The sequence below is a fragment of the Crocuta crocuta genome, unplaced genomic scaffold (genome assembly GCF_008692635.1).
Source record: "Crocuta crocuta isolate KB4526 unplaced genomic scaffold, BGI_CrCroc_1.0 scaffold190, whole genome shotgun sequence".
NCBI lineage: Eukaryota > Metazoa > Chordata > Mammalia > Carnivora > Hyaenidae > Crocuta > Crocuta crocuta.
The window spans coordinates 2,755,688-2,770,239 of record NW_027527955.1 but is presented as its reverse complement, the minus strand read 5'-3'; the positions used below and the strand labels follow the sequence as shown (position 1 = coordinate 2,770,239).

General features: G+C 35.4%; 1 long non-coding RNA gene across 1 annotated transcript; it reads right to left on the bottom strand.

Moving 5' to 3' along the window:
• Nucleotides 1–2,095: 2,095 nt before the first annotated feature.
• LOC144222125 (uncharacterized) lies at nucleotides 2,096–14,510 on the bottom strand. The gene is made up of 3 exons (XR_013332305.1): nucleotides 14,327–14,510; nucleotides 9,980–10,091; nucleotides 2,096–3,644 (listed from the first exon to the last, which is right to left on the bottom strand). It is a non-coding gene; the product is annotated as an uncharacterized LOC144222125 (long non-coding RNA).
• Between the last annotated feature and the right edge of the window lie 42 nt (nucleotides 14,511–14,552).

Genomic DNA, 14,552 nt, shown 5'->3' with positions numbered 1-14,552 from the left:
GACTGACTATTAAGTTTTGTGTAATAATTTGATGCATAGTAGGTCTCTCTAAAATTTGAAACATCAAAATGTTATATACCCATGCATAATTTAAATACTAATTTATTTTATTTTTGAAGGCAATTCTAGGGCAGGAAATTATAACAAGAGTGCAGTTTCAGCAACATAAGAGTCTCTGATGAGATAAATCTCTTATGTTCTTTCCAGTAGGGCAATTTATTAATGGACAAACTCATAATGTTTATTACACCAAAGATTATCTCTACAGAGTCAAATAGAACAATAATATTGGTGTTTGTGATGGAATGAATTGTGATTTTCAAGCACTATATTGAATTCTTGAAATCAAGATACCTCCTTTGAGACAGAGCAACCAAGCAGTTGAGTAAAACTCAGCAGTCCAGGGGGGCAAGCATGGATGTCTCAGTCCCATGTTGCACCATGAGAGGCAAAGGAATGAAAATATATTGAAAGCAAGAGGATTTTTTTTTTAATTTATTTTTAATTAATTAATTTATTTATTTTTTACATATAGTTTATTGTCAAATTAGTTTCCACATAACACTCAGTGCTCATCCCCACAAGTGTCCTCCTCCACACCCATCCCCCCTCCCCCCCACATCCATCAGTCCTCAGTTTTTGTCAGCATTCAAGAGTCTCTCACGGTTTGCCGCAAGAGGATGTTTTTAAGGCTTTATGCATAGTGTCTTCTTACACAGAGAAGTGATTGATTCACATTTACTGAACTGGTGTGAATGAAATGAATTAATTCAAAGAAGAAAGTGTTCCTTTTCCAGTCTTGAGTACTTTTACAACCAAATTGATGAGAACAAATATGAGTTCTTAACATACACGCCCATTAATGGGTCAGGAAGAACCACGGAGACCCAATTTCTTATTGCTTATCAAAAGAGTTGAAATGCTTTTTTTTTTTCATCACTAGCATTTAAAACTTAATGATTTAAAGTCAGATACTTAAGAGTGAAAGTCACATCTCCAGTGCATGTTCATACTTGTTTAGTGGTTTCTAAATCTGTGCTTGTAAACAAAATTATTCTTAGTCCTTTGACAACTGCTATTTGTCCTGTAGGAAAATTACTCCCTAAGGAGATGCAAATTGTTTGGTGGTACTTGATGGCTTTGTAGTAATTACCAAGCTATCAGATAGCTCAGAATTAAGATAAGGCTTGGCATCAAAATTCCATATGGTTGATTCTAAAATAAGATGCTTAGACAGGCAGAATACTAAATGACATTCATTGAATAAGTAAAACCCTGGGTCAAGTTCATCTCAAACCTGGGGCTATCACAAGTTGTATCTGGGATCAAACAAAGGTCATTTGAATGTTTCCACATTTAATAAATGGTTGAAAAAGTTGTCATTTTAAGGAAGTATAAGTCAATAACATTAATTGGGGCACAATTATGATTACTATAATTAATCTATAAGCATACCAATCACAGTTTATTATTGCAGGAGAAGATGAGAGAATGGAGAGTAAAATAAACATTTTTCTAATCAATGATGGAAACTACAGTACTAAACCAGCTTTTCTCTGTGCAGAGATCAATTCACAGATACTCCACCACCATTTTTATGGGAAGTGTTCCTAATCCTAGCTCTCTAGACTTGATGTCTTACTTGACATTAATCTTTCATTCTTTGAGGAAGTATTTATCGAGTACATGTCAGGGCCTATCCTAGCTGCTTTGGTTATATCAACAACCAAGGGGGGGGGGAGGAATCTTTATTTAAAAAAACCTTTTTTTAAATAATTTCAGAATTACAGGAAAGTTGGAAAGTTAGTACAAAGAGTTATCCTGTATACTTTTAAACAAGATTACCAAAATGTTAACATTTATCATATGTGCATTATAATTTTCCCTCTCACTCTCTCTCTCTGTTTATGTATGTAAATATAGATAAATATAATGTATGGAAAATATAAAATTATGTATTTTAAAATAGACCTATTTATATCTGTGTACAAATACATATGTCTATATATGTAATATATATAAACATACATAAAAAGAAAGATAATATACGTGTAATAAATATGTACATATATATTTTGGTTTTATGGAGGAAATACTTGTGCTAGATTAACTTTTTCAGGTATGAGTTACAATGCTATTGGCACTAACTAATCTTTTTTTAAATTTGATTATTTTTAGTTTATTTATTTTGAGAGAGAGAGAGAGAGAACACATACATGCATGCAAGCAAGCAGAGAAAGTGCAGAGAGAGGGAGGAAGAGAGACAGCCCTAAGCAGGCTCCATGCTGTTAGTACAGAGCCTGATGCAGGGCTTGATCCCACGAACTGCGAGTTCATGACCAGATGCTTAACTGACTGAGCCACCCAGGCATCCTGGTACTATGTAATCTTAATGAATTAAGAATAACTTAATTATGTTATATCATATCATATTATATATTTTTTATGTTAATGTATTATATGCTCACCAGTTGATGAAAACATTGTGATCAGGGATTACAGAAACCTAACCCAGTACTTCCTCCAGGAGCAATAGCTAAGTATGCATCAATTCAGTGTTTTTGACAACTTTGTAAAACATAACTACCATGAATAACAAGAATCAACTATTAGTTATAGTACCTTTTTATTTTTAAATGCTTTAGTGCGCATCTTCTAAAATTATGGGCATTTTCTTATACATCTACAGTTAATGATCAAAATCACGTCACTATAATTAATATAGTGCTACTATATAATCGACTGACCTCACTTGGATTTCCCCAATTGCCCCTAGTCCTCCTTCTGCAGCATCAGAGAGCATGTGTTGATGATATCTCCCTCCATTAGAATACAAGTTCCATGAGCTTCTTATATTTCATCAAAGTTTTTTTTTTTATTGGTGATAGTTCAACACAGTTATCTATTCTCTATATTTCCTTAAAATTGGCAGTTATCAAATCTAGGTGCAATATTGTTGGCAAGACTATTTCATGGATGGTGTTGTATCCTTCCATCTGGAGGCAAGACTACATCATAGATAGTATTATGTTCTTCCATAATCTGGTTGTCACTCTTCATGATGTTGCTTCTACAGACCTCAATCAACTCCTTAGTGGGTGCACATCATATTCCATCCTTTCTCTTTTTTTTATTAGCTGTAATAATTCTGTGAAGAGAAACTTTGCCCACTCCCATCCCTTACCATTTTGTCACCCAGTGATACAGTTTATATTGGAAGTGTAGGATAAATGGTTAATTCCTCTCTTTTAATTACCAACATTCAAATTAAAGAATTTGTTCCCTTAAATATTACAAATAGAATAAATAGATTTTTAAGCTACTGATGGATTGTTATATACTTAAACATAACTTGTCATATATTTAAACATATTTGATGAGGTTCTGTTACAGTTATAAACCATTTGAAAACTCAAATTGTCACATCTTTGACCAGTATGAACCTCTTTGAATTTGCTTTTGAGTCTTTTAGGCACATCTCTAGTAGTTGCTCTTGGATTATTTTGTATTATGAAAATATGTTCCAGGTTCATCTTGCATATTTCCTGCCCCAAACTTGTAATCATCCATTTCTCCAGAAGTCCTGATTACTTTTAATGAGAGATGATATTTCAGGAGCAATATTTGTGTGCTTGTCATATTCCCTGTTAAAAGTTAAACAGTAGTGCTGTTTCTGATACTGTGATGGTCATAAAAAAAGTATTCAACATGATCTTGCCTTCTAGGTATTTACACTAGATGAGGGAATGGAACAGATCATCATCACCATCATCATCATCATCATCAACACTGTTTGATTTCCTACCATATGTGAAACATTCAGCTAGGCTCTTACTATATAGTATTTCACTAAATGTGCACTCTACCTTATAGTGTAGTTATTGACTAGAGATACAAAGCTTGAGAAACTTATCCAAGGTCACACACCAAATGGCACAAATAAAATTCAAATCCAGTTCTGTCTGACTCCAAAGTCAGATATTATGTTGTTTTATCTACTAGATAGAACATGATTAAAGGCCAAGTTATATCTGATAGGTTTTATTTGTGCTCTAAGGTTTAGGGAATACAGATCATTATAGACAGGGTTTTCAGTAAAAACTTGTAGAGCCATCAATTGTTCTTTTCTCATTTGACAGCCTTTGGTGACTAGTGTGGACATGTTTGGAGTAGTGCCTTAGCTGAACATGTAGCTATGACCATGGACGTATGACAGAAGTTTGCCTAAAGCGGTGCATGAAATGTGTTAATTAATCAGAGTTCTATAGGTGACAAACTCCAATTTTGGACAGCTCTCTTGCTGAATATAATTCTGGCTCTTCATCTCCCAAGAAGCTCACATGCAAGGACACGCAGAGGGATTAGATTTTAGGTAATACCAGTGATGGGAGCAGTGGGAAGAGAAGGAGGAGAAGAGCAATTGAGATCAGGGTATCTAATAAGGTGGTTATAAAATGTAGTTTAAGACACCAAAACTGGGAAGAATGATTATGCAGCCATGGCCCAGTGATATCTGACTACCCTGATATTACTTAACAGCAGGCCCAAGCCCTCCATTTGCAGAAGCTTCCCACAATGGCCGTTAAATCTTCTCTATTGGTGCCAAATATCTTGCCTTGCTGTTTCCTTAAGTGGCAGGTGCCTCCTGCCCCATTCACAATGGCTGAGGCATACTTATTTTTGTTGTGTAAGATTTAAAAATGTTTATCCCAAAATGATATGGGAAAGTTCTCCATCAAAATTGGTTTTAACATTTCTTTTGTTTAACTTTATAAAACAAAGTCTGGCATTTCAACTTTCCCTTTTTTCCTTTTCCTTTATTTTCTTCTTTCTTTCTTTCCTTCTTTATTTCTTTTTCAACTTAGAACATGACCTCTCAGAGCTTAGACAGAGATACTGAGATGAATACCCTCCATTCTTACCTAGAGGTTAATTTTCCTTCCCACTTAAGATGCTCCCTGAGAGTTGGAGATCAGTAAGTGTCTTCTATTTGACTAAAATTCTTGATCCTAAGAATAATGTCAGCAGATGGTAGAACTCTAAATCCCAGCCCTTGATTTACTGATTTAATACACAGAAACAGATTTAACAATGATATGCAAATCAAAATACCTTTATGAAAAGCCCAGAATCCATTTAAAAAGTCATAGTACTCCAGATGGGCACAAAACAGAAAAACAACTGCACTAAAATATGTAAGAAAAATGTCACTTAACCTGCATCGGTCCCTCCCCCAGTCAAGCTCAACTCAGTGAAAAGAGTTTGTTTGGGCACATTATCTCTCCCTTAGAGAGAATGAAAGAATGGAGCGTGCTTACAGTGTCCCTGCTTTTCAGTATGCTGCCAAAGTGGTGAGCTTTTGTCTCATCACACCTCCAGCACTGATGGAACTCCCAGAGTTTGGTGGGTACAGCTAACAACAAAGGAAAAGAGGTGAATGATCTACTGCATCCAGTAGAACTTGGTACAGAACTCAAGTTATCTCCATAGGAAATAAGGAAAAGGAAAAGAGCATACCTCCAATGTCCCAACCCATGGTACAATGGTTAGATACCAGAAGGAAGAAGAGATTATAGAATCCTGAAAAAGAAGAAACCAGGAAATCCACTCTAGTTAGGAATCTACATGCATAAGTCCAGAGAAGACACAATCCTACAAAAGAATTAAGATGCTTTCAGAATCCCCAGCCTGGCTATTGAGGTCTTTGGTAGTCAAAGCCAGTCTCATAGACATTGGGAGAGGTGGAAGTTTCTTCAAATGCATATGCACTAATTTAGAGCTAAAAGGAACAAGAAGAATAATGGAAATATGACAAAATGGAACACAATATATCTCCAGTAACCAACTTTAAAGAAATGAACATTTATGAATTGCCTGAAAAAGAATTCAAAATAATTATTTTAAAGAAGTTGAGTTAGTAACAAAAGACACAGACCACAAATTGAAATCAGGAAAATGACATCTGAGCAAAATGAGAATCTCAACAAAGAGAAAGTATAAAAAAGAACCAAAGAGAAATTCTGGAGTTGAAGAACATAATAACTGGACTGAAAAATTCACTAGAGGGTTTCAACAGCAGATATGATGAAGTAGAAGAATTAACAAACTTGAAGACAGGTCCCTTGAGATTATTTAGTCAGAGGAGCAAGAGAAAGAAAGAAAGAAAGAAAGAAAGAAAGAAAGAAAGAAAGAAAGAAAGAAAGAAAGAAAGAAAGAAAGAAAGAGAATGATAAAGAATGAAGAAAGCCTAAAGGAATTATGGGACATCATCAAGTAAATTAACATATGCAGTATGAGAGTCATAGAAAGAGAAGAAGTATGGGGCAGAAATCCTAATTAAAGTAATAATAGCTGAAAACTTTCAAATCTGGGTAGGGAAATATGCATTCAGGTTTATGAAAACCAAAGGATCCTGAATAGGAGCAAGTTATAATCCAATTGTCAAAAGTTGAAGACAAAAAGATTTTGAAAGCAGTTAGAAAAAAGTGATTTGCTACATACAAGAAGACCCCATAATACTATCAGATGATTTCTCATCAAAAACCTTACAGGGCAGAAGGGAATGGAGTTACATGTTAAACGTGCTAAAAGAAAAAACTGCCAGCCAAGAATACTATACCTAGCAAAATTATCATTCAAAAGCAAGGGAAAGATACTTTCCAGACTATGCTGCTCCTACCCCAAGAAACTGAAAGAAATCATCATCCTTAGATCTGCTTTATTAGAAATGCTAAAAAAATCCTTCAAATTGAAGTGAAAAAAAGCTAGACAGCAACATGAAAGCATATGAAAGTATAAAACTCACTGATAAATATAAAAATATAGACAAATACATAATTTGTAACACTGTAATGATAGTGTGTAAATCACTTTATGTAATATAATAAAAGTTAAAGGACAAAAATATTAAGAATAACTATAAATGTAACTATTTGTTAATGTATATATGATATAAAAAGAAGTGAACTGTGATATCAATAACAAAATGTTAAAAGGTAAAGGTGTAGAGTTTTTGTATGTTTTTTAAGTTAATCTATTATCAAGTTAAAATAGGCAATTATAACCATAAGAATCATATAAGCCTATAGCAACAATGAAGAAAATACCTGTAGAAAACACACAAAAGAAAAGAAGAACAGAATCAAAGCATATTATTACAAAAAATTAACAAATCACAAAAGAAGACAGCAAAAGAGCAAAAACAAATGAAATATATCACAAAATAGACAGAAAGCAATTAACCAAATGGCAATAGTTGGTCCTTAGTTATAAATAATTACTTTTAAATAAATTTATATTATTTAAATAATATAAATGGATTAAACTCCCTAATCAAAACACATAGAGTAGATAAATAAATTTAAAATATAGATCCCAATAAAGCTGTCTATAAAAGACACATTTTAGGTTTAAGGGCACACACAGGCTGAAAGTAAAGCGATGAAAAAAGATATTCCCATGCATATGTTAACAATTATAAATATATATAGCACTCAACATCAGAGCACCCAAATATATAAAGCATATATTGACAGATCTCAAGAGGAAAAGGCAGCAATTTCATAATAATAGGAGAGTTCAGTGCCCCACTTTCAAACATGGATAAAGCATCCAAACAGAATCAAAAGGAAACAGTGGAGCTGAGCAACACTATAGACCAAAGGGGCATAAGAGACATGTACAGAACATGTCACCCAACAGCAACAAAATACACATCCATCTCAAGAGCACATGGAATGTTCTTTAGAATAGACCACTTGTTAGTCCACAGAACAAGTCTCATCAAATCTTAGAAGATTAAAATCATACCAAATATTATTTTTTAGCCAAAATGGAATGCAACTAGAAATTAATTTAATAAAATGTGGAAATTAAGCAACACACTCTTCAGCAACCAATAGGTCAAAGAAATCAGAAAGGAAATTAGAAAATACCACAAAGCAAATGAAATTGAAAACACAAATACCAAATGAAGCTGTATTAAAAAAGAAGGAAAAAAAGTTGAAAACACAACATACCAAATGAAGATGTATTAAAAAAGAAGGAAAAAAAAAACAAAGCCCATCACTTGTAAAAGGAAGAAAATTATATAGATTGGGGAATAAATAAATGAAACACAGAAAAGAAAAATAAATGAAAGTATGTGTTGGTTATTGGAAAAGATAAACAGAATTGACAAACCTTTATCTCAACTAGGAAGAAGAAAAGAGAAGACTCGAATAAATACATTTAGAAATGAAAGAAGAGAGAAGTCAGAATTGGTCCCACAAATGTATGGCCAATTAATTTTTGACAAAGCAAGAAAGAGTATCCAATGGAAAAAAGACAGTCTCTTTAGCAAATGGTGCTGGGAGAACTGGACAGCAGGATGCAGAAGAGTGAAACTAGAACACTTCCTTACACCATATACAAAAAATAAAATCAAAATGGATGAAAGACCTTAATGTGAGACAGGAAACCATCAAAATCCTAAAGGAGAAAGCAAGCAACAACCACTTTCACCTCAGGCACAGCAATTTCTTGCTCAACACATCTCCAAAGGCAAAGGAATTAAAAGCAAAAGTGAACTACTGGGACCTCATCAAGATAAAAAGCTTCTGCACAGCAAAGGAAACAATCAACAAAACTAAAAGGCATCCAACAGAATGGGAAAAGATATTTGCAAATGACATATAGGATAAAGGGTTAGTATCTAAAATCTATAAAGAGCTTACCAAACCCAACACCCAAAAAACAAATAATTCAATAAAGAAATGGGCAGAGGACATGAATAGACACTTTCCCAAAGAATGCATCCAGATGGCCAACGGACACATGAAAAGATGTTTAACGTCATTCATCATCAGGGAAATACAAATCAAAACCACACTGAGATATTACCTCACACCAGTCAGAGTGCCTAAAATGAACAACTTAGGAAACTACAGATGCTGGTGAGGATGTGGAGAAATGGGAAACTTCCTCCACTGTTGGTGGGAATGCAAACTGATGCAGCCACTCTGGAAAACAATGTGGAGATTCCTCAAAAAATTAAAAATAGAACTACCCTATGACCCAGCAATAGCACTACTAGGAATTTATCCAAGGGATACAGGAGTGCTGATTCATAGGGGCACATATACCCCAGTGTTCATAGCAGCACTTTCAACAACGGCCAAATCATGGAAAGAGCCCAAATGTCTATCAACTGATGAATGGATAAAGAAGATGTGGTTTATATATACAATGGAATACTACGTGGCAATGAGAAAGAATGAAATCATGCCATTCGCAGCAATGTGGATGGAACTGGAAGGTATTATGTTGAGTAAAAAAGTCAGTCAGAGAAGGACAGATATCATATGTTTTCACTTATATGTGGATCTTGAGAAACTTAGCAGAAGACCATGGAGGAAGAGAAGGGAGAAAAACAGTTACAAACAGAGAGGGAGGGAGGCAAACCATAAGAGACTCTTAAATACAGAGAACAAACTAAAGGTAGGTGGGAGGGTGGGGGAGCAGGGAAAATGGGTGGCATGGCACAGGGTACTTGTTGGAATGAGCACTGGGTGTTGTATGTAAGCAATGAACCATGGAATCTACCCCAAAAACCAAGAGCACACTTTACACAGTGTATGTTAGCCAACTTGACAATAAATTATATTAAAAAAAAAGAAAAGAAAATGAGAGAAGAAGAGACATTACAACTGATGCCACAAAAACATGAAGAATCATAAGAGACTTACAATTATATGCCAAATTTGGATAACTAAGTTAGGAGAAATGGATAAATTCCTGTAAACATACAATCTTATCAAGACTGATTATGAGGAAAGAAAATCTGAATAGACCAATAAAGAATAAGGAGGTTGAATCAATAATGAAAAACTTCCCCCCAAAGAAAATCCCCAAACCAGATGTTTAAAAAAGAATTAACATGTGGACACCTGAGTGGCTCAGTAAGTTAAGCGTCCAACTTTGGCTCAGGTCACGATCTCACCGTTTGTAGGCTCAAGCCCTGCCTCTGGATATGCATTAAAAGCTCAGAGCCTGAAGTCTGCTTTGGATTCTGTGTCTCCATCTCTCTTCTCCTCCCAACTCATGTTCCATCTCTGTCTCTCAAAAAATAAATAAATAAATAAATGTTAAAAAAAAAAACTTTTAAGAAAAGAATTAACATTAATCCTTCTTAAATTCTCCCAAAAACTGAAAAGGAAGACTTCCAAATTAATTCTATTAAGCCAGAATTATCTGACACCAAAGCCAAAGACTATGAGAAAACTACAAAACAATATTCCTAATATATATCAATACAAAAGTTCTCAATAACATACTAGCAAACCAAATTCAGCAGCATATTAAAAGGATCCTGCACCATGACCAAGTGGAATTTACCCTTCCTATGTAACAATGGGTCAATATACACAAATCAATTAATGTGATATACTACATTAACAGAATGAAGGATAAAAAAGCATTTCAATATATGCAGAAAAAACATTTGACAAAATTTAACAAACTTCTATGATAAAAACCCTCAACAAACTATATATAGAAGGAATGTACCTCAACATATTAAAAGTCATATATGAAAAACCACAACTTATATCACATTCATGGTGAAAAGCTGACTTTCCTCTAAGATCAGGAACAAGGCAAGGATGCCCATTGTTTCCACTTAAATTTAACATGGAACCAGAAATCCTAGCCAGAGAAATTGTTCAAGACAAAGAAATTAAAACCCTCAAAATTGGACAAAAGGAATTAAAATAATCTCTGCTTATAAATAACATGATCGTGGGGCATATGGGTGGCTCGGTCAGTTTAGCATCTGGCTTTGGCTCAGGTCATGCTCTCATGGCTTGTGAGTTTGAGCCCCGTGTTGGACCCTGTGCTGACAGCTCAGAGCTTGACGCCTGCTTCAGATTCTGTGTCTCCTTCTCTCTCTGCTCCTCCCCGACTCACACTCTGTCTCTCTTTCTCTCAAAAATAAATATTTAAAAATATTTATAAATAGCATGATCATATATGTGGAAGAGCCTAAAGACTTAATAATAGCAACAAAAAAAAACTTAGAACTAATAGTTCAGTGAAGTTGCAGTATACAAAATTACACAAAACTTAATTTGGTTTCCATACACTAACAATAAATTAATGAAAAGGAAATTAAGAAAACAATCCCATTTGCAACAGCTTCAAAAAGAATAAAATTCTTAGGAAAATATTTAATCAAGAATATAAAAGACTTGTGGGGCGCCTGGGTGGCTTAGTCGGTTGAGCGTCCGACTTTCGCTTGGGTCATGATCTCGCGGTTCGTGGGTTCCAGCCCCGCGTCGGGCTCTGTGCTGACTGCCAGCTCAGAGCCTGGAGCCTGTTTCAGTCTGTGACTCCCTCTCTCTCTGACCCTCCCCTGTTCACGCTGTCTCTCTCTCTCTCTCCTAGAAATAAATAAAACATTAAAAAAAAAAAAAGAATATAAAAGACTTGTACACTGAAAGCTATAGAACATTAACATTAATGAAAGAAATTTAAAAAGATACAACTAAATAGAAAAACATTTTATGTTCATGAAATGGAAGAATTTAATATTGTGAAAATGCTCATACTATCCAACATGATCTACAGATTCGGTGCAATCTTATCAAAATCCCAAAGTCATTTTTTATTTTTACAGAAATAGAGAGAAAAGAATTCAGGGGCGACTGGGTGCCTCAGTTCGCTGAGCGTCCGACTTCAGCTCAGGTCCTGATCTCACGGTTCATGGGTTGGAGCCCCGCGTTGGGCTCTGTGCTGACTGCCAGCTCAGAACCTGAAGTCTGTTTCAGATTCTGTGTCTCCTTCTCTCTCTGACCCTCCCCTGCTCATGCTGTCTCTCTCTCAGAAATAAATAAAACATTTAAAAAATAAAAAAAAAAAGAATTCATAGGGAATTACAAATCACTCCAAATAGCCAAAGCAATTTTGAGCAAGAAGAACAAAGATGCAGACATCATACTCTGATTTCAAAATATACTACAAAGATACAGTAATTAAATAACCATGGTAGTGGCATAAAAACAGACATATAGACTGATGGAAAAGAACAGTGAGCTTAGAAATAAAACCACATGTACATGGTCAACTGATCTATGACAAGGGTGCCAAGAATACATAATGGGAAAATGATAGTCTCTTCAGCAAATGATATTGGGAAACTTCTATCTACCTGCCCTCTCCCCCCCACCAAAAAAGAAAACGAAAATAAAAAGAAACTCTACCCTCATCTTACAAAAATCAACTCAAAGTGGATTAAAGACTTAAACATAATACCTGAATCTTTTAAAAATCTTAGAAGAGAACTTAGGAGGAAAACTTCAGGACATTGGTTTAGGCAATGATTTCTTGAATATAATACCAAATGCCCAAACAAAAAATGGAAAAATTTACAAGTGGAACTGCATCAAATTAGAAAGCTTCAAACTAAAAGCATACCAAGGAAACAATCAACAGAATAAAAAAAAATGCAACTTACAAAATGGGAGAAAATATTTGCAAACCATTTGTCTAAGTGGTTAATATCCAAAATATATAAAGAACTACAACTCAATAGCAAAAAAAATAAAAACAAAAACAAAAACCACAAAACAAATAACTTGATTTAAAAGTGGAAAAAGTCCTTAATAGATATTTCTTCAAAAGAAGACATACAAATGGACAACAGGTGTATAAAAAGATGTTCAACATCACTAACCATGTGGGAAATGCAAATCAAAATCACCATGAAGTAGTACAACCTCATGCCTATTGTTAAACTATTGTGAAAACAGGATGTAGTGCCTGGGTGGGTCAGTCAATAAAGCATCAACTCTTGATTTTAGCTCAGGTCGAGCCTGGTGTTGCAGCTCTGCCCTGACAGTGTGGAGCCTGCTTGAGATTCTCTCTTTCCCCCTCTTTCTGCCCCTCCCCAGCTCACGCTTTCTCTCCCCCCACTAATAAAAGAAGGAATCCTAAAAAAATAAATTATTATGAAAACAAAAGATAAAAAATGTTAGTGAGAATGTGGAGAAATTAAAACTCTTGCACAGTGTTGGTGAGAATGTGAAATATTATGGCATCTTCTCAAAAATTAAAAATAGAATTGCTATTAGATCCCATCTCATTTCTGGGTATATATCTAAAAGATCTGAAATCAAGATCTCAAAGGAATATTTGTACTCCCACATTTACTGCAGTGTTATTTACAATGGCCAAGATATGGTTTCAAATGTATATTTATTTATTTTGAAAAAGGGAGAGAGAATCCCAAGCAGGCTCTGAGATGTCAGTGCAAAGCCCAACATGGGGTTTGATCTCACAAACCATGAGATCATGACCTGAGCCAAAATCAGGAATCTGATGCTTAACCGACTGAGCCACCCAGGGGCCCCAGTGGCCAAGATATGGAGACAAAGTAAATGTCCATCAACGGATGAATGGATAAATAAAATGTGATATATGCAGACAATGGTTAAAATTCTCCCTTTAAAAGGAAGAGAATCCTAGGGGCACCTGAGTGGCTCAGTTAGTTAAGCGTCTGATTTTGTCTCAGGTCATGATTTCACTGTTCATGAGTTCCAGGCCCATGTGGGGCTCTGTGCTGACAGCTAGGGGCCTGGAGCCTGCTTCAGATTCTGTGTCTCCCTCTCTCTGTTCCTCCCCCACTCACACTGTCTCTCTCTCTCTCTCTCAAAAATAAATAAACATTAAAAAATTAAAAAATAGAAGAGAATCCTGTTACCCGTGACAGTGTTTATGGGTGTGGAAGGCATAATGCTAAGTGAAATTAGCCAGTCACATAGGGACAAATACAGCATGATTCCATTTATATGAGTTATCTTAGATACTCAAAGTCATAGAAACAGAGTAGAATAGTGGTTGTCAGGGGTTATGGGAAGGGGGAAATGGGAGTTGCTTTTTAATGGGTATAAATTTTTAATTCTACAAGTTGAATAAGTTCTTGAGATCTGCTGTACAACATTGTGCCTATAGCTGACAATCTGGTATTGTACACTTAAAATTTCATTCAGAGTGTAGATCTCATGTTAAGTTTTCATACCACAATTTTAAAAAGAGGGAGGGAGGCAGAGAGAAAGAGAGAAAGAGAGAGAGATGGATTCTTAAGAGATTCTTAACCTTGGTGTCCCAGTCCCTGAGTCTGAGTGTCAGTCTTAAATTCCTTGAGTTTCTTTCTCCCAAGAGGCCTTGAAGGTAGTCAGTCACGCAGAGAAAACCCTGGCAGAGTTTCGTAGGTGAAATGCAAATGATGTCTGCCTCCCCATTCCAGGACACTCTTGATTGAGCTCCTTGTAGCATCACCCAGATTACTCACCCAGACTGGAAGGGTGCCCAAAGATGATGTTCTTTGCAGTGGCTCAGGCATCAGGCTGTGCAACAGTGGCTTTGTTTCCCTAGATCCACTCTCGGTAACAGGCCAGGATCAAGGTTCTCCTGGTCAGTAAGAAATCTATAAATATTTGCATGTCTGTACCTTCCCCTCTGACATGCCTCTGATCTCTTACCTGTAAAACAGAAATAATAATATCTGTTAGACTGCA